The sequence below is a fragment of the Miscanthus floridulus genome, chromosome 10, assembly GCF_019320115.1.
Source record: "Miscanthus floridulus cultivar M001 chromosome 10, ASM1932011v1, whole genome shotgun sequence".
In the NCBI taxonomy this organism is placed as follows: Eukaryota; Viridiplantae; Streptophyta; class Magnoliopsida; order Poales; family Poaceae; genus Miscanthus; species Miscanthus floridulus.
In genome coordinates this window covers 23,826,243-23,848,089 of record NC_089589.1, presented here as the reverse complement: position 1 = coordinate 23,848,089, position 21,847 = coordinate 23,826,243, and the positions used below count along the sequence as shown (strand labels likewise).

The 21,847-nt window shown below is 43.6% G+C and overlaps 1 long non-coding RNA gene across 1 annotated transcript in view; it reads right to left on the bottom strand.

Annotated features, from left to right (window-relative positions):
* Positions 1 to 2,287: 2,287 nt before the first annotated feature.
* Positions 2,288 to 21,847, bottom strand: part of LOC136486371 (uncharacterized) — a 36,096-nt gene continuing 16,536 nt past the window's right edge. Inside the window, exons 2-4 of the long non-coding RNA XR_010766785.1 lie at positions 5,543 to 5,646; positions 5,376 to 5,448; positions 2,288 to 2,453 (exon numbers count right to left, since the gene is read on the bottom strand). This is a non-coding gene — a long non-coding RNA (uncharacterized lncRNA). The remainder of the gene's footprint in view (positions 2,454 to 5,375; positions 5,449 to 5,542; positions 5,647 to 21,847) is intronic.

Here is a 21,847-nt window from a genome sequence, read left to right as displayed (position 1 = left end):
AGTAGAAAAGAAAATATCAAGGTTCATAGAGCAAGGGTTTTTGTAGCAACTTATAAACCTTAAAACGACCAGTTTCTACTAGGCTTGCGTCCTACAGTCAGCATTGCTCTGATACCACTTTGTAGCACCCGGTTTTAAGAACAAAACCAGATACACACCATATGTGAGCCCAGGAAGTCAAATCTCACATATAGCTACAAATAAAGGTAATATCAATAGACAATGCTTAAATACATAACGTATTAGTATAAAGAATATAACCTCAGAGTATAGACAGCGTAAAGACAACTCCGATCTTCAAGCGAAGACTCCAATACCACAGGGACACTGACTGGTTGATCACAAGCCTAATTCCTCCCAAACTCTAGCAATCTGGTACCCATCCGGGATTTTCATCCAAATATTTGAAAAGTAAAGCAAGCGTAAGTACATGTCGTACTCAACAAATATAACATGGGGTTCATGAGGATCAAAAGGCTGACACTGGTTCACTGCGATTAGCTTTAATGAGTCATTATTTAGCAATTTGAGTAGCAACAAGTTCACCTCAAGCCATAAACACATTGATCAGGTAAACATGAATAATGAATAGCATAAACAATTAACCATTAGTGAGCATCTTCATCATCGTATCATATGTGTTCATCATCTATTCCATAAGGGTTCCAAGGCCGCTCGTGACCGTGAGCACGGCTGATCTACCAGTTTTACACTCTGCAGAGGTTGTACACTTTCACTGTGAGTCGTGATTACCCTTTCGCCCGAGGCGGCCAACCTCTTGACCACTACCAAGGAAGGTCGGCAGGGTTTACTATGAAGCCTTCAAAAGTTTGTCTAACAAGTTAGGGCCGCTAAGTTTCTGTGGCCTGCGAATGTAGAGCTCCCCTTCCGACAGGCACAATGACGCGCCAGCCTATACACTGACGGACAGAGGCCGCACTATATCCACCCGGAACACACCCCTCTTGCGCCATAAGGTAACCACATAACAAGCCTAGAAAAGGTCCTCATACTGAGCTAAAGCCAGAGCCATGTAGCCCTCACAGTTGTACTGTAAGTCCTGGATGATCACTTACAGATAAGTCCTTAGGGAGAGGAATCTAGAGCACCATAAAAATAGCCCGATGCTCTAGCCCCCTTGTTCCATGTTGCTAAAAAGCATCTTTTAACGTTTATTGCATATTACATTAGTCAAGTTACAAGATCATGGTTGTAGTTGAGCACTAGCAAAGCTACCCCAATGCAATACCCCATAGGGTATCAAGGTACAAGGTACAAAGTACTAGGAATTCCTTAATGGCAGTCAAGGTAGACACATGCAGTATGAATTAAATGATTAAAGGTGAATAGGTAACAAGGATGGTCCCATGCTATACTTGCCTTAAACACCGATCCTTCGGTAAGCTTTATTCTTCAACGTTCTTCTTCTTCTTTTGATCACCACGTATATCTCACCGACTGGACATGATCATATAGCACCACACAAACATCCGTGCAATCATACACGAAGCAAACAATAGATCTAAATTAGAACAGTACACCAAACATAATAAACAACAAGTAAAAATGTTTTAAATATGTTCTACACGTCGCTACGAACACACAGACACGAAAAGCACTCTAATCGAAGCTACGGTTGTAAAGAAGCGGCTACAGGGTTTTATAAAAGAAAAGAGAAGACTATAAGCTTGATTTATGTTAATTAGGAAAAACTATGTGAGTAGCATTAATTTAGATTAGACAAATTATATTTTAATATAAAAACCATGTTGAGGTCAATTATATTTTATCATATAAATATTATCACATAATTTGTTAAACAAGTTAAACTTTATCTTTGCAAAAGAAAAGAAACACGTGAGAACATCTAAATGAGTTTATATGACCATGTTTAGCCTAAACAAAAACATATTTAATCTGACGTTAATCAAGTTAACAGTTTCTTACAGAAGACCGATACTATCCTATTTTGCTTTTATTTAAAAAAAAGTGTTGAGCTTGTACAGAGCTGGAATAGGCGGACTAAGAATTGCTAACAAACAATATGATCACGATCTTCTCTAGGAATAGATTATAAGGATGCAGACGGCGATTGAGTGTATGATTTGTAGATAGCTAGTATACTCACATGTAAACGGTGGGCAGTTGTGCTAAGCTCATATGCAGATTTGCACGTAAGCATGCATCTGCATGTGTGCTTGCTATGGCGAGAATAAAGGCATGAGCCTGCCTTGCTCGAGGATGGCAGCAGCTGGCAAGGACGACGCTGATGTTCCTCTTGTCAGCATCGGCGAGGAACCTCTTAAGGTCCCCAAGCTTCATCCCCATCTTTTTTATCTCATCGGGAACACAAAAGAGCAGATGCACCTCTTCTTTAGCCATCTCCAACAACATGTCTTGGAGGTAGGATGCTAAAGCATCCAGTACCACCGCCATTTTTGCTGCTTCGGTATCTACAAAATCAAAATTAGATAAAAAAAATTACGTGTTTCATTTTAAAGGAAAGGTAATCTTGATGGTAAAAGTACCGAGGCCTCTATAACCTTGGCACTATTATTCAAAAGGGAACACTGCAACAGTAGATAGGTACTAGAATAATCACATTTAAATGATAACTGAGTACTTTTGGTACCAGATCTGGCACATAGTAGCAAGCTAAAATGATTACGGAGTTAACAAATTAATGAGTCGCTAGCAGACGAGAATATGATGAAGTTTGATCTATGGATGATGTTGAAATATTATAAACTTGGGCACCTAAAAATCGAAAGCAGCTACACTAATCTCAAGCCGTCACCCTTGTGTGAGTATATTTGTGAGTGGAAGAAGAGTATAATATCTCCAACAAAAACTAGAAAGAAAGAAAGAAAGAAAGAAAGAAAGCGGATGGAAATAAAAATAGAGAGGGCTGGGAAAGACTAGGCATATGCACCTTGATTTGCAGCGGGGAACAGAGAATGCTGTGTGTGTCGTTTGGTTCCGGCGTCAAGGAAACGGACCTGTTGAGCGATGGCTGGAACTGGAAGTACATAACGTTTGACCAAGTGCCGGCGTGGTTTGCCTAGGCAGTTGCACGGTTGGAGATGCCTAGATCTGGCCTCTGGCTCGGTGTGGTGTGGTGTGGGCTACTGCTCTGTTTGACGGATGCTGGCGGAGGTGGGAGTAGGTGGTGTCTGAAGGGCTGAGGGCCGATAGCGAGGACTGCGGCTAGCCGGCAACGGAGGCGTGAAGTAGGAGACGTGAGGTGTGCCTACGGTGGCTACACTGGGGCTGCTTTAGTTGGTGAACGAAGGCGACTTTATTTATTGTTGGGCATGGCCACCTAGTTAACTGAGCTGGTAGTGGCAGAGAATTTTTTTGTTTCACTCTGAACAGCTTCAAATATAAACACACACACACACACAACCACAAGGTAGAGGAGAATGTTTATATATAGGGATTTTTGTCCACAATAAAAGGAAGTTTGTAGCACACCATGATTTTGTGTTTTGTGTCTCCAGCACACCCAAGCAAATAAAATGACTAGCTAGCCCACGGGCCCACTCTCCATTCCCTTTGCATGTGTTTTATTTCTCCGTCCCTAATATCCTTTTCCCCCTCTGGTGGCCAACAATCGTGTTGTTGCTTCGACCAGGCGCACAAGATCTCTCCTTTGCCGCTGAGCAGTAATACAGATGCCACCGCCCAGCAACAACAAGGGGCCACCTAGGCCCATCAGCGAAGTGCAATGAGATTTTCTTTTGTTTGTACCAAAGAGAGACTCTAGAAGTTTCTAGCTCCGTCGCTGGCTACTGCAATTTGTCCATCATCAACTTCTATCGCTCGAAATCCCTACCTCTGGCTTCGCGTATTTTTCCCCTAACCACTCCACCTGTAAGACAAACGTTTGTGTTTTTTGAGACCACAAGACGTTTGTGTTCTTTTGGGATATTCGTCCTCTCCATTTTATTTCATATGGTTTTGAAATGAGTATTTGGGATATGAAATGAATTCAAATGAAAATTTGTCAACTACAAAGTTTTATAACATTCCGAGTTCTACAACTTTGGTTTTGGTCATTTCTCCATTTGAGGTCATTTGAAGAATTTCAATTTCAGATGTGAGGAAATTCAACCGTAATTTTCCTTGGACAGATGATTTGAAATGAAAAAATGTGTCAACTACAAAGGTGCATAACTTTTCAAGATCTACAACTTTTGTTTTGGGATTTTCTCCATCCGAGGCCACTTAAAAAGTTCGAATTTTGAATTTGAGAAATTAAACATAATTTTTGTTGAATAGATGATTTCAAATGAAAACGTTGTCAACTACAAAGTTGCATAGCTGTTCGAGATCTACAACTTTTGTTTTGGTCGCTTCTCCATCCGATATGCTTAACTACAACTACACACCCACTTGTGACTATAGAACATATGGATTGCTTTGGTATTAACTTCTATGAAATCTTGCAAACCAAATAGAGAGACATCATAATGACTTTAAATAAAAAAGTTTTGATCTACAAAGTTGCATAACTTTTCAAGGTCTACAACTTTTGTTTTGGTCGTTTCTTCATCCGAAATCCTTAACTACCACTACACACTCACTTGTGACTATAGAGCATATGGACTCCTTTGATATTAATTCTATAAAATCTTATGGTGTATATTTAGACATTCAAATGATCTCAAATAAAAAACATTTGTACTAAAAAGTTGTAGATCTTGTCGAGTACTACAACTTTGGTAGTCTTCATCAGACATCATATGAGAAAGTTACTAAGTTCATATCACTGCCAAATCAAGCCATGAACCGATAGTGATAGTATCACTGGTGCTTTTAGCCAAAAATCACAGTGATGATCCAATATGATTGCCGGTTCATGGCTCAAACTGGCAGTGATATCATTGCCGGTTTTAGCCACAAACATGGTCCAATGTGAAAATGAGTCGAAGGGAAGAGAGTGTCAAGGGCAATATGGTCCTTTGACTGGGCATGGTGTGTCATGGACAAAACTAATGTTTTCGCAACGTGTTTGTGACTAATTCATTGAGTACAATGCGCTGTGCGCAAATCCACTCTTTTTTTAGTGTCCTGGGGACAAAAATCCCTATAAATATCAACTGATGAAGCAACCACACCAGAAGGGAACAGAGATGGGGACAACATGGAACTTTTGTATAACTGGAAACCACGACGATGGGGAAAAGGTTGGGTTTGAATTACAACAGATGGTTGCAATCAACTCTGAAATTACGGATAGCTTATGATCGGCCCTTTATATCTAAAAAAATGATCGGTGGCTGGTCAAATGTGACCTCTAGGGACTAGTTAAGATTATTTATTTATTTTTATAAAAGAAACAGATCGAATAGTGCTGAATATGGAGTGCTTACAATTACAGAACAAGATGATCGACGAGCTCGCTCGCTGGCAGCTGTCACCTGGCACCGATCGGACCTGTGCGCCCTGAGAATAGATCGACAGAGGGGATGATTGGATCAACAGATGAAGCAGATGAATGAAGCAAACCAGAATGGAAGAGAGGAAGGGGGCGACATACAATTTTTGTATAACTGGAAACCACGATGATGGGTATCTTCGCCGAACAAATACGGAAGAAGTTAAAGATGGGGTTTGAATCAAAACGAATGGCTGCAATCAGCTCTGCAAATAAGAATGGCTTATTCGTCAGTGGTTCGTTCAATGCGATCTCTAGGGAGGGTCAATATTTGAAATAAAAGAAAAAGAAACAGCTCGAGGAGAAGTGCTGAATCAATTGTCACACCCCAAAATTTCAGATTTTGGGATGTGCATAGAAAACACTAATTAAAATAAATGTTTTGATATTTGGATAAAATTTACCGAGTTTAGTTTGAACTAGTGTAAATTTAGTTGTAGTAAAAATGTGAATCTTCAAACTTTTGGAATTAATATGACGGGCTTGTTTGCTTGATGTGATGAATGCTAGTTGTCGACTTTGTGTGTCGTATGTGTAAACTCTTCAAAATGCGTTTAGTAAGTCGTTTATCCGTCTCCGCTTTGTCTCTATCTTTTTCTTTAGTCAAATCTCTGTTTTCTCAATCCTAAGCTTTTCATTCGGAGCTTCCCAACATCTCTCTAATGTGCTCAAAATCACTCCTTTGAACTCATCATCCGTCAAACAATCTCTCGAGACTTCTCCAAGTTTTTCATAGCTTTTTTCGGAGCCGTTTCCCACTCTTTTACGAGCATAATTTAATTTGTATATGCTCCAAAATATTTTTTCATGAGCTCCAAATACTTTATTTGGGTTCATCATGTTCCAAAGTGTCTCTGAGAATTTTTCCTGAATTTTTGAAGCTATCCGAGTATTTTTCGTGGCCTAAAAAGTAATTCTAGATTTTCTATAATTTTTTTTAATTCTCGAAATTCATTTATTCTAAAAATCCTGATTTTTTTCATCGACCCAAACTTTGCATATAAATACATGCCGCCGTTCTCCTTCTCGCGCTGATCGCAAAAGTACAATCCGTTTCGCTACCCTCCCTTCGGTTAACCCTAGATCTAAAGCCGAAGTTCGGCCGACGAGCTTTACCGGCGAACTCTCCGGCGAGCAATTCCGGTCACCTCGGCTGTCTCGGGAGAAAACCACCACCACCACCATGAGGTTGCTCTCTTCGACCTCTACGCCGTCATCTCTTTGTTTTCATGAATCCGTGATCGTTTGATTGTTTCCCTAACGGTTCTCTCTCTTTCCCGACGAGGACATCCATGGCCGGCATCTTTCCTTCTCCGTTCCGGCCAGAGCTGGTCCCGTGCGCCGCCACCAGGAGGTCGACCGCGCAGCTGCCTGATGCCCCAGCTCCGCTGCGTTCACCCCCGCGCTTCGGCCCCTGGTCACGCGCGCCCTGCTTGGCAGGGCAAGGCCGCCGACGCACCTTGCACGGTGGTGCGGGTCAGCCCGGCTCTGCGGGCCATGTGGCCTGGCGTCACGCCGCCGCCGGCCGCGACCGGTCGGTCATCCCTCCTTGCTGGTCGAGGCCCCCTCCTCTCCCTGCGTGGTGGAACAAAGCAGCAACAGCAGTTTCCCCATGGCTGCGTACGTGAAGACGAACAGAGGTACAAGATGAACGTATTTACAAGTTTGCCATTCCTTATTTACAGAATTGCCATCGATCTTTTATCCTCCGCCGTAAAACCGTTTTTAGTCCGATTCGAGTGATTCTCGTTGCGTTAGTTTCGTGTCGAAGCGCTCTACGTAGTAGTGTCAATATTTTTTTCATGTCACATGTTTTTGCATATATAGGTAAATATTAAATTGATTAATGCAAATGAGTTTCTAATTAGAGGCAATATAGTTTCTTATATGACAATTCTTTTACAAATGAGTATTGATTAGCTTAATGGAAACATCAATATGTTTTATAAATATAATTTACTTAGCCCCATAACGCTTCATATTCACTTTGAATAGCCTTTATACGGTTAAACTTTCTGAATAAATTATGCAATAGTGTTTATAATTTAAAATATGATTAGTGAATTTGGCTTTCAGAATTAAAAATATAATTTGACTAAAATAAATTAGTAGGTCTCACATGTAGATCCTGCATGCTTTCTCTTAATTAAAACAATAAAGGACCTAGATTTTTCTTTTATAATATGTAAATTTTTCGCTAGCCTGATTACGGTTTAACATAGACGTGTTCTCCATGCCACGTAATTATGTGTCTATAATTAAATATAGGTTCGGTAAATCTATATGTAACTACTTTTCTAATCTAAAAGCAATATAGGTGTTCTCAGATGGTGCTTTATTTTGTAAAGTTACTTAACTTATACGACAACATTTATAAATAAAATATGAATAAGGTTTTACTTTGGTTTTATAACTTAATGTAAATTGTTTAGCTCAACTTAAGATATTTCTCTGAAATGTCCATCACCATGTTTTTATTAACTAAAATGAATAAAGCTTATAGTCCGTTCTCTGTTATGTTGCAAACATCTCGGTAGTCGTGTCCTCTTTAACGATAGCTCCGTTTTCCGTTGTTCTTGCGCTCTAGCGACCGCAGCACCGAGCTTTGTTGTTTAGTGCATTCTTTTCTAGCTTTTACTTTTGTGTGATGTGTTATTCTTAGTCTACCTTATTTCTTGTATGTTTGTCTATGCGTGGTGTTTGTTTCGAGTAGAACAAGAACCGTTTGTGAGCGTTGGAGATCAGAAGTTAAAGTGCCGAAGCTGTAGAATGGAAGATGAAGTTGATGCTTCTCTGAGGAGGTTGCTTTGGGTGTAAAGCAAGTTAAAGGCAAGTATAGCTTGGGTTTTCTTTCTGTGACCATGATCTTGAAACTTGATTAATGAATATGCTATAAACATAAACAAGATGACTTTTTAGCAACAGAAGGACTTGTCTTGTAACTGATTATCCGTGATTTAACGTACAGCTGTGAGGGCTATATGGCTCTGGCTCTAGTTGTTTGAGAAACCATTTTCTAGCTGGTTAGAGGTCTGCGAGTTGGGTATAGGACAGCCTCTGTCCTGTTGAGCCTAGCTATGGAAGCGGCCTTTTATATTATTGGAAGGGGGGTTCCTATATCTGATGACCCTGCGGCCCTGGCCGGTTAGACGAGCTCTTGGGTGACTTTATATGGTTCTCGGTGTTTTGGGATTGATCCACCCACTCATTTGGGAAACATGACTCACAGTGAAAGTGTACACCTCTGCGCAGAGTTAACAAACTGGTATACTAGCCGTGCTCACGGATACGAGCGACCTTGGAACACTTACATTAAGGGATGATGACTTTTACTGGTTAAGATGATCATTTATGTCAATTGTTTAAGATGTTCATTATTCAATTACACTTGATCATGTGGTTATGGATTACACTACCTTGTTGCTATATTTGCGGAGTTCGACATGGACTCACTCTTGCTATTCCCCCCACACCTCAGGAGAAGTTTTAGGCTTGTGGTCAACCAGTCAGTTGGATCCAGTGGAGTGAAGTCTGCACCCGGAGATTAGAGTTGTTTATCCGTTGATTGTCCCTAAGGTTATATCTTTTATACTATGTACATTATGTTATTAAGCATTGATATTTGATATCACCCCTCATTTGTAGCTATATGTGAGATTTGTTCCTAAAGACTCACATATGGTGTGCATCAGGTTTTGTCCTTAAAACCGGGTGTTACATCAATATTGGGTGCTTACTGCTTACACAGTTACCGATCAAGACCACGATGATGGGTATCTTCGCCAAACAAAAAATGAATGTTGGGTTTGAATCACAACGAATGGATGCAATCAACTCTGCAGATACGAATGGCTTATTATTCGTCAGTGGTTGGTTGGCTGAATACGACCTCTAAGGGAGGGTCATTCTTTTTCATTATTTCAAATAAAAGAATAACAGAAGTGCTTACAGTTACCGAGCAGGACTGCAAGACGATCGACGAGTTCGCAAGCTCGCAGCTGGCTCCTTCCGATCCGAGGCTCTCGCGCCCGGAGACGAGAGTGGACGGATCGATCAGCAGAACAGTGATGTGTGTGACATGAATGAATGAATGAATGAAAGCGAGATGATGGGGATAGAGAGACGCGTAGAAGCAGAGGAGGCCTGCATGCTTTATACACACACTGCCTACGACGGAGGGGAGAGGACGCTTGTATCCACCTGGAAGCAAGCAAGGGATACATTTTCTGACGGGTCACGTTAGCTGCGCGCCCAGGAAGGAATGTATCCTGAGTGCTTTTGCTTTAGGCCGCGGCGTTGGAAGCATGTTAAAGCGATCCATCCTGATGTCGTGTGAGGGCTTTTGCTTTTGTCCACTGGAATTGGAAACGGCAAAGCATATGTTGCAGCGAGAAGCAAGGAATGTATACAAGCTGGTCGTGTGCTGCCAGCGAGATGTTGGAGGGGCCCGTGTCGGTGCGGTCGAACATGAGGACGAAGTCCCCCGGGAGCAGCTGCATGTGCATCGCCGACACGCCGATGCTCGCGTGGAGGAGCTGCCATTCTCCCTGGGACAGGGCATCATCGGCGGCGGCGGCATTGGCAACACTAGTAGAAAACAGACCTTTGATCCTCGACCAAAATGGACTCTAGTCCCAGGCATTTTTTGCGCTCGGGACTAGAGATACCTTTAGTCCCGGTTGGTGGCTCCAACCTGGACTAAAGGTCCCTCCCAACGGCTACTGCGCCAGACAGAGGTGGCAGGGACCTTTAGTCCTGGTTGGAGCCACCAACCGGGACTAAAGGTAGACTTTTACTCCCGGTTGGTGGATCCAACCGGGACTAAAGGTCTCTGCCACCGCAGGAGCCGTTGGGAGGGACCTTTAGTCCCGGTTGGAGCCACCAACCGGGACTAAATGTCCCCCCTTTATATATCGGCCGTATCCCTTCTTCCTCCTCGAGCCCGAGCTCAGCACATTTTGAAGCTCACTGCACTAGTGTTCTTCCTCCCTCCTCCATCCATTCTTCGATTCCTCCGTCGATTTCTTCGATTCCTCCGTCGATTCTTCAGTTGTAAAGGTTACCAATCTCATACTCTCATTTTTCACCATTGTCTTATCTCATTTTGTTCACTATATATATATGGTTCTTTATTGTGGTTTTTTTTTCATTTATAAGTAATTTGAGCTCAAAATCACTTCAAGCTTGCATATTTACATGAAGGAAGGTTAAAGTAGCTATTAAAAACTAGTATTCACCGTTTATTTGTAGCATGCATAGCACACTTCATTGTTTAGAGATATAGAGAATTTTAGAGTTTTTTATTTTATTTGTTTATAAAATGAGAAATTTATAGTGTATTAAAAAATGAGTATATGGACTAGTGCCTCCGACTGGTATGACAGATGCAATGCAAGGCCGTGCAATAGAAAGCAAATCCGTTCTCTTTTGACGATACGCCCGAACAGCCGGGCCTGACAGATTTGGTGGTTGAACGGGTCCGTCGGCCGTCGCCGTGCGACTGTACGACAAAGAACGGCATCGATCGACCATAGTATTTTATTGTCCGGAGTCCGGTCCGGGGTGCAATGCAACGCAATGACAATTGACAATGCGTTGCTAGGTCAAAATATGGTCATTTCTATGGACTCCGCGACTAAACATTTAATTATGCTTGGTTTGCTTGTGTTGTCATCAATCACAAAAAATGGGGACATTGTAAGGATAATGTGCCCATTATCGTATCTTTGAGTTTTGGTGATTTAGATGACAATGCAAGCCAATGACTAATATATATGTCAAATATATGTTAGATAACTGAAAAATAGGTCCTAGGTGTGGAAGAAAAGAAATTGGCGTGAAAACCGGCAATGAAATGGGGCAAAAAGTACTTGGTGCGCTGAAGAAGCACATGTTGGACAGTCTGGCGGTGGGAGAAATATATGCACCTGACAATTGAAGATTGAAGTGCCTACGAAAAAATTCCTTGCTTGAGTATCGGACGATCCAGTGGAAAGGCAGAAGCATGGATCATTCGATGATGACCAGAGACCTAGCCACTGTGTAGCCCTGGTAGGCAGAGATCATTGAACCACCCAACGAAATGAACCCTGAAGTTGGCGGATCATCCGGTGTGGTCCAGTGGAGTGACTAAAGGTGTTTGCAAGCACTAGATGACCCGGCGATATTAATTAAAAAAATCAAACAACGTATCGTCCAACAATTGGAAAAAGTAAACGAGTAGTTCAATAGCTAGTAACACCGTATGATCTTGTGATGGATCTTTTGAAGGCAGTAAATCATTCCAGTGTTTACATGAAATTTGACGAACTTTTTCGGTGGTTATTGCCAATGGGCTATGCATATGAACTTGCCTTTCACTTGCTTGTGTGTATCTTAGTACCCTTTAGTTTGAACATCTTCGAGACGGTGATCATCCATTCTTGGTGTGGAGTGCTGGCGTATCTGTGTGCAGGGGCGGATCCAAAATCAGCCCGGGGGGGGGGGGGGGCACGGGGGGGGGGGGCGGGGGCCTAAATAACAGGAAAAGGCTTTGAGTTGGGCTTTCGTAGGGATTTTGGGCTGAATTGAGAGCGAGTTGGGCCGATATCCTCCTTGTATTTGTGGCCCCCGGGGGGGGGGGGGGGGGGAGGGGCTGCAGCCCACCTAGCCCCACCATGAATCTGCCCTTGTCTATGTGCAAAGGACGAGGACACCTCCCTAGTTTGGAGAAGATGCATAGTGTATACAGGGTCAAGGCAACTAGAAGAGCCAGGTGGCGGTGGTGAAACTTCATAATTCTAGGGATAGCCTTAGGTTAGCTGGGAGCTTTCTATCGCAAGTCAAACACCATGACAGGGAGAGTATTTGTGTTTGATTCGTGTTTAAGACCTGGCTCGGCTAGCCACCTAAGCCTAGGGTTCATTGGTTAGCTTAGCATGCACAAGAAATGGTGTGACTGGATGTCTAGTTTGCCTTGTATTTAGTCACCCATCTTTGTGCTAGTAAGTTACCTCTTTGAGACATTCTATCGAACAGGTGGTCAGCCACATGCCAAACCATCTCTACTGCCAGCTTGCTCCTCTACCCCCTCACAGGAGGGCACCTACGCCATTCCCACACTCAGGCCAAAGTAGGAAGAAGCAGTTGAGCATGAGGATAGAGTATCGTGGGTGCAATGGTGGTGATATAATCGTAGGTAGGGGCCAAGGCACCTTGTGTAGAGCTAGCATGAGTGCCGAGCCAACGGGTGCTGTCGACCGCCTCCGACCATGATGTCCTCAAGTTTTAAGGCCAATGCTTCTGACCATGATGTTGAGCTCGCCCTCCTCTATGGAGGGTTCCAACGTGGTGCTCGGCCTGGGTTCTTGGCGCTCCTCTCCTCTTTGGCAGGTGGTCGGTCCTTGTCGTGCTCTCCGGCTGGTGCTCAATGGCGGGGTACCAAACGGGGACTAAGGGACTAGAGGTGAGGTGACAGGGAAAGATGGCCTTGAGGTGAGACATGTGCTAGTCAAATCGGGCTCCATGGAAATGACTATAGAGGTCGTTTCTTGTAAAACAGGCTTAGGGGTGTTGGGTGCATTGTTGGACCCAATCTATATGCCCTTCCTAGGCAACCAAATAGGCCTGGCCTGCATTGCTGGAGCCTAGCAGGTGGTAGGATTGGATTTAGGTTTAGACTAGTTCATAGAATTGGCTCTAGGTTGCAAAACTATTTGTGGGAATGGTTAGTTAGAGCAAACTAGAAAAACCATAAATGCACATCATGCTAAAGTGGCTTGGTTTTTCTTGTGTTAATTTAAATTAAGCTGTAGGATTTAAGTTTAAACTCCGCCTATGTTGTCTCAACATAGCAGGTCCCAAGCCCTGGTAAAGGAGGAGGGTTGTGTTAGGCGTGGCGAGCCAACGTTAAATCTAGCCATTCTAATGGAGATGAAACCTGAAAGAAAATCGTTGGGGCGTAACCCTCTTAGCGACGCGCCATATCGGAACCCGGGTATGGTGTTAAATGAGCAAGGGCCGGGTCGTCACCCCCGTGACGCGCCGTGTCGCGATCTGGGCACGGTGTCAAGTGATCAAGGATCGGGTCGTCACATCCTTAGTGGCGCGCTACATCGGCGCCCGGGTGTAGTGAAAAATGAGCAAGGGTCTTCACATCTGATTCGACGGGTGCGAAGGGTAAGGAAGCTAGTCGAACCAACTAGGATCCATTTAGGCAGTTGGAATGTAGGGTCGCTTACAGGTAAGTTAAGAGAATTAGTTGACACCGCGACTAGGAGGCGTGTAAATATATTATGCGTTCAAGAGACTAAATGGAAGGGTCAGAAGGCGAAGGAGGTGGACAATACTGGTTTTAAGCTTTGGTACACAGGGACAGTTGCGAATAGAAATAGAGTAGGAGTTTTGATTGATAAGAGCCTCAAGAATAGTGTGGTGGGAGTGAGAAGGCAAGGAGATAGGGTTATCTTAGTCAAGCTTGTCAATGGTGATATGGTCTTGAACGTAATTAGTGCGTATGCCCCCCAAGTAGGCCTCGACGAGAGTGCTAAGAGACAGTTCTGGGAAGACTTAGATGGCCTGATTAGAGCTGTACCCAGTAGTGAGAAGCTTTTTATAGGAGGAGATCTTAATGGGCATGTATGTACTACAAGCGCAGGTTTCGAGGCAGTTCATGGAGGTTTTGGGTATGGTAGTAGGAATCAGCAGGGGGAGGAAGTTCTGGACTTTGCGGTAGCTTTTGACCTGATGATAGCCAACACTTTCTTTAGAAAGAGAGAATCTCATCTAGTGACCTTCAGTAGCGGACAACACTCTAGCCAGATTGACTTTGTCCTCACAAGAAGAAAGGACAAATGAGCATGCTTGGGTTGCAAGGTGATACCAGGGGAGTGTGTTGTTTCTCAACATAAGCTTTTGGTGGCAGACTTTCGTTTTTAGGTGCGTGCCCGTAGGGATAAACAAGCTAAGATTGAAAGAACAAAGTGGTGGAAACTGAAATGGGAGACGTCAGAGGTATTTAGGGAAATGGTTATCAAAGAGGGCTCTTGGAAGGAAGAAGAGGACATAAACAACATGTGGGAGAAGATGGCAACCAACATTCGGAAGGTGGCCTCAGAGGTTTGTGGAGTAACCAAAGGAAGTGGAGGCGAGGCTAAAGATACTTGGTGGTGGAACGAGGAAGTCCAAAGGGCTATTAAGGAGAAGAAAGAGTGCTATAGACGCTTGTACCATGACAGGAGTGTGGACAACATAGAGAAGTACAAGGTGGCAAAGAAGACTGCAAAGTGAGCTGTAAGTGTGGCAAATGGTAGAGCATATGAGGATCTTTACCAATGTTTGAGTACGAAGGAAGGAGAGAAGGACATTTATAGGATGGCTAGGGTTCGTGAGAGAAAGACAAGGGACTTCAACCAAGTTAAGTGTATTAAGGATGAAAGGGAGCATCTCTTGGTGAAGGAGGATGAGATCCGACATCGATGGCAAGAGTATTTTGACAAATTGTTCAATGGTGAGAATACGGACACAACCTTTCAGTTGGATGACTCTTTTGATGACACCAATAGGTGTTTTGTGCGGAGAATCCAAGAATCTGAGGTCAGCGAGGCGTTGAAAAGGATGAAAGGAGGTAAGGCGATGGGACCGGATGGTATCCCAATCGAGGTGTGGAGATGCCTCGGGGACATAGCTATAGTATGGCTAACCAAGCTGTTCAACCATATTTTTCGATCGAACAAGATGCCTGATGAGTGGAGGAGAAGTATATTGGTACCGATCTACAAGAATAAAGGGGATATTCAAAGTTGTACTAATTACCGGGGAATTAAGTTGATGAGTCATACTATGAAGCTATGGGAGAGAGTTATCGAGCATCGCTTGAGAGCAATAACGCGGGTCTCTATGAACCAATTTGGTTTCATGCCCGGAAGGTCAACCATGGAAGCCATTTTCTTAATTAGACAAGTTATGGAGCGGTATAGGGAGAAGAAGAAGGACCTACACATGGTTTTTATTGACTTGGAGAAGGCTTATGATAAAATACCAAGGAATGTCATGTGGTGGGCTTTGGACAAATATAAAGTCCCAACGAAGTACGTCGGGCTCATTAAGGACATGTACAATAATGTTGTGACTAGAGTTCGAACAATTGATGGAGACACGGATGACTTCCCGATTAGGATAGGACTACATCAAGGGTCAGCTTTGAGCCCTTATTTGTTTGCCTTAGTGATGGATGAGGTCACAAGGGACATACAAGGGGACATCCCTTGGTGTATGCTTTTCGCGGACGATGTAGTGCTAGTTGATGAAAGCCTAACAGGAGTGAGTTAGAAACTGGAGTTATGGCGGGAGACTTTGGAGTCCAAAGGTTTTAGACTCAGTAGAACTAAAACTGAGTATATGAGATGTGACTTCGGCACTACTATTCGGGAGGAGGAAGATATTAGTTTGGAAGGTCAAGTAGTGTCTAGGAAGGATACCTTTCGATATTTAGGATCAATGCTACAGAGAGACGGGGATATTGATGAAGATGTTAGCCATAGAATCAAAGCAGGGTGGATGAAGTGGCGGCAAGCATCTGGTGTCCTATGTGACTAAAAGGGTACCACAGAAGCTAAAAGGCAAGTTTTATAGGACGGCGATTAGACCGGCTATGTTGTATGGTGCAGAATGTTGGCCTACGAAAAGATGACATGTTCAACAGATAAGTGTCGCGGAAATGCGTATGTTGCGTTGGATTTGCAGTCATACAAGAAGGGATCGTGTTCGGAACGATGATATACGTGATAGATTAGGGGTAGCACCAATTGAAGAAAAGCTTGTCCAACACCGGTTGAGATGGTTTGGACATGTCCAACGGAGACCTCCAGAGGCACCAGTGCGTAGTGGAATCCTAAGCCAGGATAGTAACGTGAAGAGAGGCAGAGGAAGACTGAAGTTGACTTGGGTAGAGGCAATAAAAGGAGACTTGAAAAGATGGAATATACCCAAAGACTTAGCCCTAGATAGGAGTGCTTGGAAGACAGCTATTCACGTGCCTGAACCTTGATTGCTTCTGCTGGGTTTCAACTCTAGCCTACCCCAACTTGTTTGGGACTTAAAGGCTTTGTTGTTGTTGTAGGATTTAAGTTTAAAATTAGACACCCAATTCACCCCCTGTTAGGTGTTCTCGAGACCTTAATGGAGGGAGTATTACCAAATCTAATTTTGACATGCAAACAATCATGGATATTGATGGTCGAAGCCTCCTGTGTTCAATATGGTGTCTTAGCTTGCCCAAAAGTATCGTATATATACTCCCTCCCTCCTAAATCAGACCATTCTAAGTTTGACAAAATTTACATAAAAGAATAAAAGTACTTACAATACTAGGTTAACAGCATTAGATAAGTTACGAAATCTAGTTTCATATGTAATTCGCCTCTTTCATATTGTACTGTTGATGTTAATACTCTTCAATATAAACTTAGTTAAATTAGGATAGTTTGACTAATTAGGACAACTTTAGATCCATATATTTCAGGACAAAAAAAATTATGGTATTAGTGATGTATACATTTTTAGAAACTGTTTTTGTCTTTGTGAATGATAATACAAACACACGGATCTTTCAAAAAAACACACAACCACAAGGAAGAGGAGAATGTTTATATATAGGGATTTTTGTTAACACAAGGCTGATTTGTGCGTAGCACACTTGATTCATCGATTTTGTCCGCTGGACACCATGATTTTGTGTTTTATGTCTCCAACACAGCGAAGAATAAAATGGCTATGATCTCTCCTTTGCTGCTGAGCAGTAATACATCAGCAAGAACTCTCGATTCCAATCGAGGGTGAAATGGTTTGCTACTGCCAGTGGTGGTGCCACCGCCCGGTGACCCCGAGGGGCCGACAGGTGCCCATCGGCGAAGTGCAATGGGATTTTTTTTGTTTGTACCAAAGAGAGACTCCTATAAGTTTCTAGCACCACCGCTGTCTACTGCAATTTGTCCACCATTGAGCCACCGGGATTGACAAGAAGTTACTGATTCAACTCCACTGGTGGCCCTAATTTGAAGGGCATGCATGGAGAAGACCATGGATGCGGGCGTGTGGACCTTTCGTGCTTGGCACCCCAGTATAGTACACTGCATGAGCATGTGGCGCTGGCCCACATGAGCGCTAACGTCTAGAGCTGGCGGGGCAGGATGCAGGAAGGGGGCCATGGTGCTTACCATGCGTAGCCCAACAGAAGGGAGGCAGTTGACACATGCACGTGCTTGTAGCAGCGGCGCAGGGTGCGGGAGGGGAAGGTGGCCCATGGCATCCACACAACAGTTACCAGTGGCACGCCTCTCCCAAGAGGTCTCACTGCCCAAGGAGTTTCGTTCTGGTGGAGGAAACGAGTGCGGCGCAGTGGAGGTTTGGCGATAACAACATGGTCCAATGTGGAAATGAGTCGAAGGGAAGAGAGTGTCAAGGGCAGAATGGTCCTTTGACTGGGCATGGCGTGTCATGGAAACAAAATAATGTTTTCGCAACGTGTTTGTGACTAATTCAATGAGTACAGTGCGTTGTGCACAAATCCACTCTTTTTTTAGTGTCCTGTGGACAAAAATCCCTTATTATACTGTCAACAGATGAAGCACATGAATCAAGCAAACAAGAACCGGATATAGAAGGGGACAACATACAATTTTTGTATAACTATCAACAGATGAAGTATAAGCTAAGGGGTGTTGGGTGCATTGCTAGAGCTAGTCTGCTGGCCCTTCCGAGGCAACCATAGGACCACCTGCATTGCTATAGCTGGACAAGTAGCAAACAAGGCAACCAAACAGACTGGGAGGGTACCAGGATGGATATATAGTCCCTGCCTCCTAAATCAGACCATTCTAAGTTTGACTAAATTTATAGAGAAGAACACTAACATTTACAATACCAAGTTAACATCATTAGGTAAATTACAAAATGCAGTTTCATAATCCGCCTCTTTGATACTGTAGATGTTAATACTCTTCATTATAAACTTTGTTAAATTAGGATAGTTTGACTAATCAGGATAACCTTAGGTCAATTAATATTTCAGGATGGAGAGAGTATGCTACTCCATTAAAGATGCATACATTTTAGATTTTTTTTTTCTTTGTGAATCACAATACAAACACAATAGGAAACTTCGAAGAACACACACACATACACAAGGTAGAGGAGAAGATTTATATATATCAACAGATAAATCAAGGAAACCTGAAGGGAACAGAGATGGGGACAACTTACAATTTTTGTATAACTGCGAACCACGATGAGGGGTATCATCGCCGAACAAATATGGAAAAATTAAGGTTGGGTTTCAATCACAACGGATGGGCACAATCAATGCAACTCTGCAAATATGAATGGCATATTCATCAGTAGTTGGTTCAATGCGACCTCTAGGGAGGGTCATTTTATTTCATTATTTGAAATAAAAGAAAAGAAACAGATCGAGGAGAAGTGCTGAATTAATGTTGGGTGCTTACAGTTACAGAGCAAGACGATCGACGAGTTCGCTCGCTTGCAGCTGCCTCTGATCAGAGCTGAGGTGCGCCCGGAGAAGAGAGCCGATGGATTGATCTGCACGCAGCAGTGATGTGTGTGACATGAATGAATGAAAGCGATATTGTGGGCGTACCAGACGCGAAGAAGCAGCTATCGGAGGCCTGCCTGCTATATACACACAGACACAGCTTACGACGGAGGGGAGAGGCCGCTTGTATTGTATCGTATCTAGCTGGAAGCAAGCAAGGAATACATTTTCCGATGGGTCAGGAGAGCCGGGATGGCGCTAGCTGCGCCCAGGAAGGAATGTATCCTGAGTGCTTTTGCTTTAGGCCGCGCCGTTAGAAGTTCGTGGAAGGATGTTGCTTTAAGGCCGCGCAGGGATATGTTGCAGCGACAAGCAAGGAATATATACAAGCAGGTCATATCTGCTTTTCCTATACCCGTGCGGACTGTATAGCGCAGACACACTGCTACCTGTACGTTTGCTTTTTCTGTGTGGTGTAGGAGTACAACTAACTGAAGATGCCCTGAGAAACACAACAAGTACGCAAAGCCGTTAGGAAAAAAAAAAGAGGAAAGGATGGCCAAGTATAAGATTCCCTTGATGAGGCTGATAGGGCCGTTGCACAAATTAAATAAAGGTAAGGAAAGCCAGAGTAACCAGTTGCTAGCTGGTGGGAGGAATTCGAAGGCGTGCATCTGTTCACAACCAAAATTGTCCATTTTTGTGAAGTTGTCAAAATGTGCAATGGACCTCACCATTGCTTTCCTCTTGTCGAGATGGTCAAAAGAAACTTATATGGAACGTCCAATACGGAGTCCTTGAGAAGACTCTAGTGTCTGAGTCCTCGGGAAGATACTCTCTACTGTCGAAAGTTCCGACACATATCCGAAGTGCCGACAACCATCAGAAATTCCGAGAAACCTGAAAAAGCCTGCTCGGCTGTCCGGGGTCATCCCCACGTTGGGTATTCCGACAGGCATCGGAAGTTCCGACATTCGGAAGTTTCGACAAGCGTCAAAACTTTGAACTGACCTAATAAAAGACCCTATTTGGATATGGCCTTTTGGATTCTAATCCAAACTCTTGCAGACTCATGGGAAACTTGGAAAAAACATGTTGGAAGGTTTCCCACTGGGATAAGATCTCCCCTCTCTATATATATTAGAGGATCATGGCCGATTGAGTACATCCAACAACCAATTGATCTTTTTTACATCTATTACTCCTTTCACCCTAATCTCTTCCGACCCATGCTGCTATTCATCGCTTGATCCGACGACCAATGGCGCCCTAGCCTTGCCGGCTGACCTAGGGCAACCTGGCGACGTCCTTACCCTGACGAGGTCCCTCCCGGGCGAGAGCTTCAACTCGTTCCTTTGCTAATTTGCCTAGAAACTTGTCGTTCTTCATCACGCAAGTCTGATTGGCTATCCTTTGGTGGTTTGCTCATAAACTTCACTGTTCTTCGCCATAAAAGAGTGTTGGTTATCCTTTGCTGGTTTGCCTGTATACTCGCCGCTCCTCACAATGTAAGTATGATCCTCACTGCATTCTTTGGTCCATGGCGACCCGGACGATCTAGCCCTAGCTAGTGTGTGATCCGTTTCGGCGTCCATAGCATCTTTTACCTTTCGGATGCGTTATGTGTCACATCTGATCGTGTTGCATGTTTTCCTTTGACCGACAAGGTAAAATTTTTATTTTTATCCATTTGTTCTCAAAATTATTTTTTATGTTTTCATTCGAGTTTGACGTAAGCCCTAGCACAGAAAGCCATTTTTTGCCTTCTAAGATTAATTTTTTTGCTATTTTTAATCCAGATTTGCATTTTTTGGAAAAACAGATTTTTAGGGACGCATCTGTATCCAGTCGCCCCTAAAAATGACCAGTCGCCCCTACAAAACGATTTGTAGGCGCGGCTGGCGAACTACCCCTACAAATCGGCGGTTTGTAGAGTCGGGGCCGTATGGGTGGCTGGCCAAACTGCTGCTACAAATAGTGTGGAGCTGCCCCTACAAAGTCTTTCTTTAGTAGTGCATCTAGCTCTGGTGAGAGTGTTGCCTGGACTAATTACCATGATTAGTTGATTCACTTTTTTTTGGATGATGGATTAGTTGATTCACTAGTTCGTATTTTTCCTCTTTAATATAACCATTCAGGTGGACGCCTTATTATGGACCTCCATGTGAAATGAGTTATAAACATATCAATAAAATAGAAGTATTTCCTCAATCCTGTATAAACAATATATAAGTGATTTTGTTTTTTTTCTTGTATAAGCATTCTAAGTTCGGGCTTCCAACGAAATGTAGTTCCTTTCGCCTTGCCACACGTTAGGCAAAAACTCTTCAACTTTCTAGGCAGATCCAAGGTGAAAACTTTTTAGTAGGCAAACAGTACTCCCCATAATTCGGCATTATTCTGTGAACACAAGGTTAATATGTGCCTTTGTGGTTTGGATTTGTGATGAGTGATTGTCAACGTGATTTGCGTCTTGGGTTGAGTTTGTGAACTAACCATGGCGTAAGTTAGGTTGTGCAACATGTCTCTTCGCTTGTGGTGCGCAGGTGTGGAGTTCGGAGGTGGTGGTCGACGGCGAGGTGAAGGTCAAGTAGGGACGTGCCATGCCAATGGACTAGAAGCGGTGAATGACGGACGTGAGGCTTGGACTAAGGGACCAGGAGGCCGGCTGACCAGCCGCGGTGGCTGACATCTGGGAATATCGATAAGCGCAAGTGTACATGGAGGACTGACCGTGTTGACCGAGTCAAGACGGCGCACGTGCAAGTCGAGCGGAGGCTCCGGAAGACTTGGCGCCCGGGCGGTCGAGGACGGAGGTGACATGCGTCGAGTTGCGGGGGACGCGTATAGAGTATGCTACTCGCGGACGGTTTGGTGGT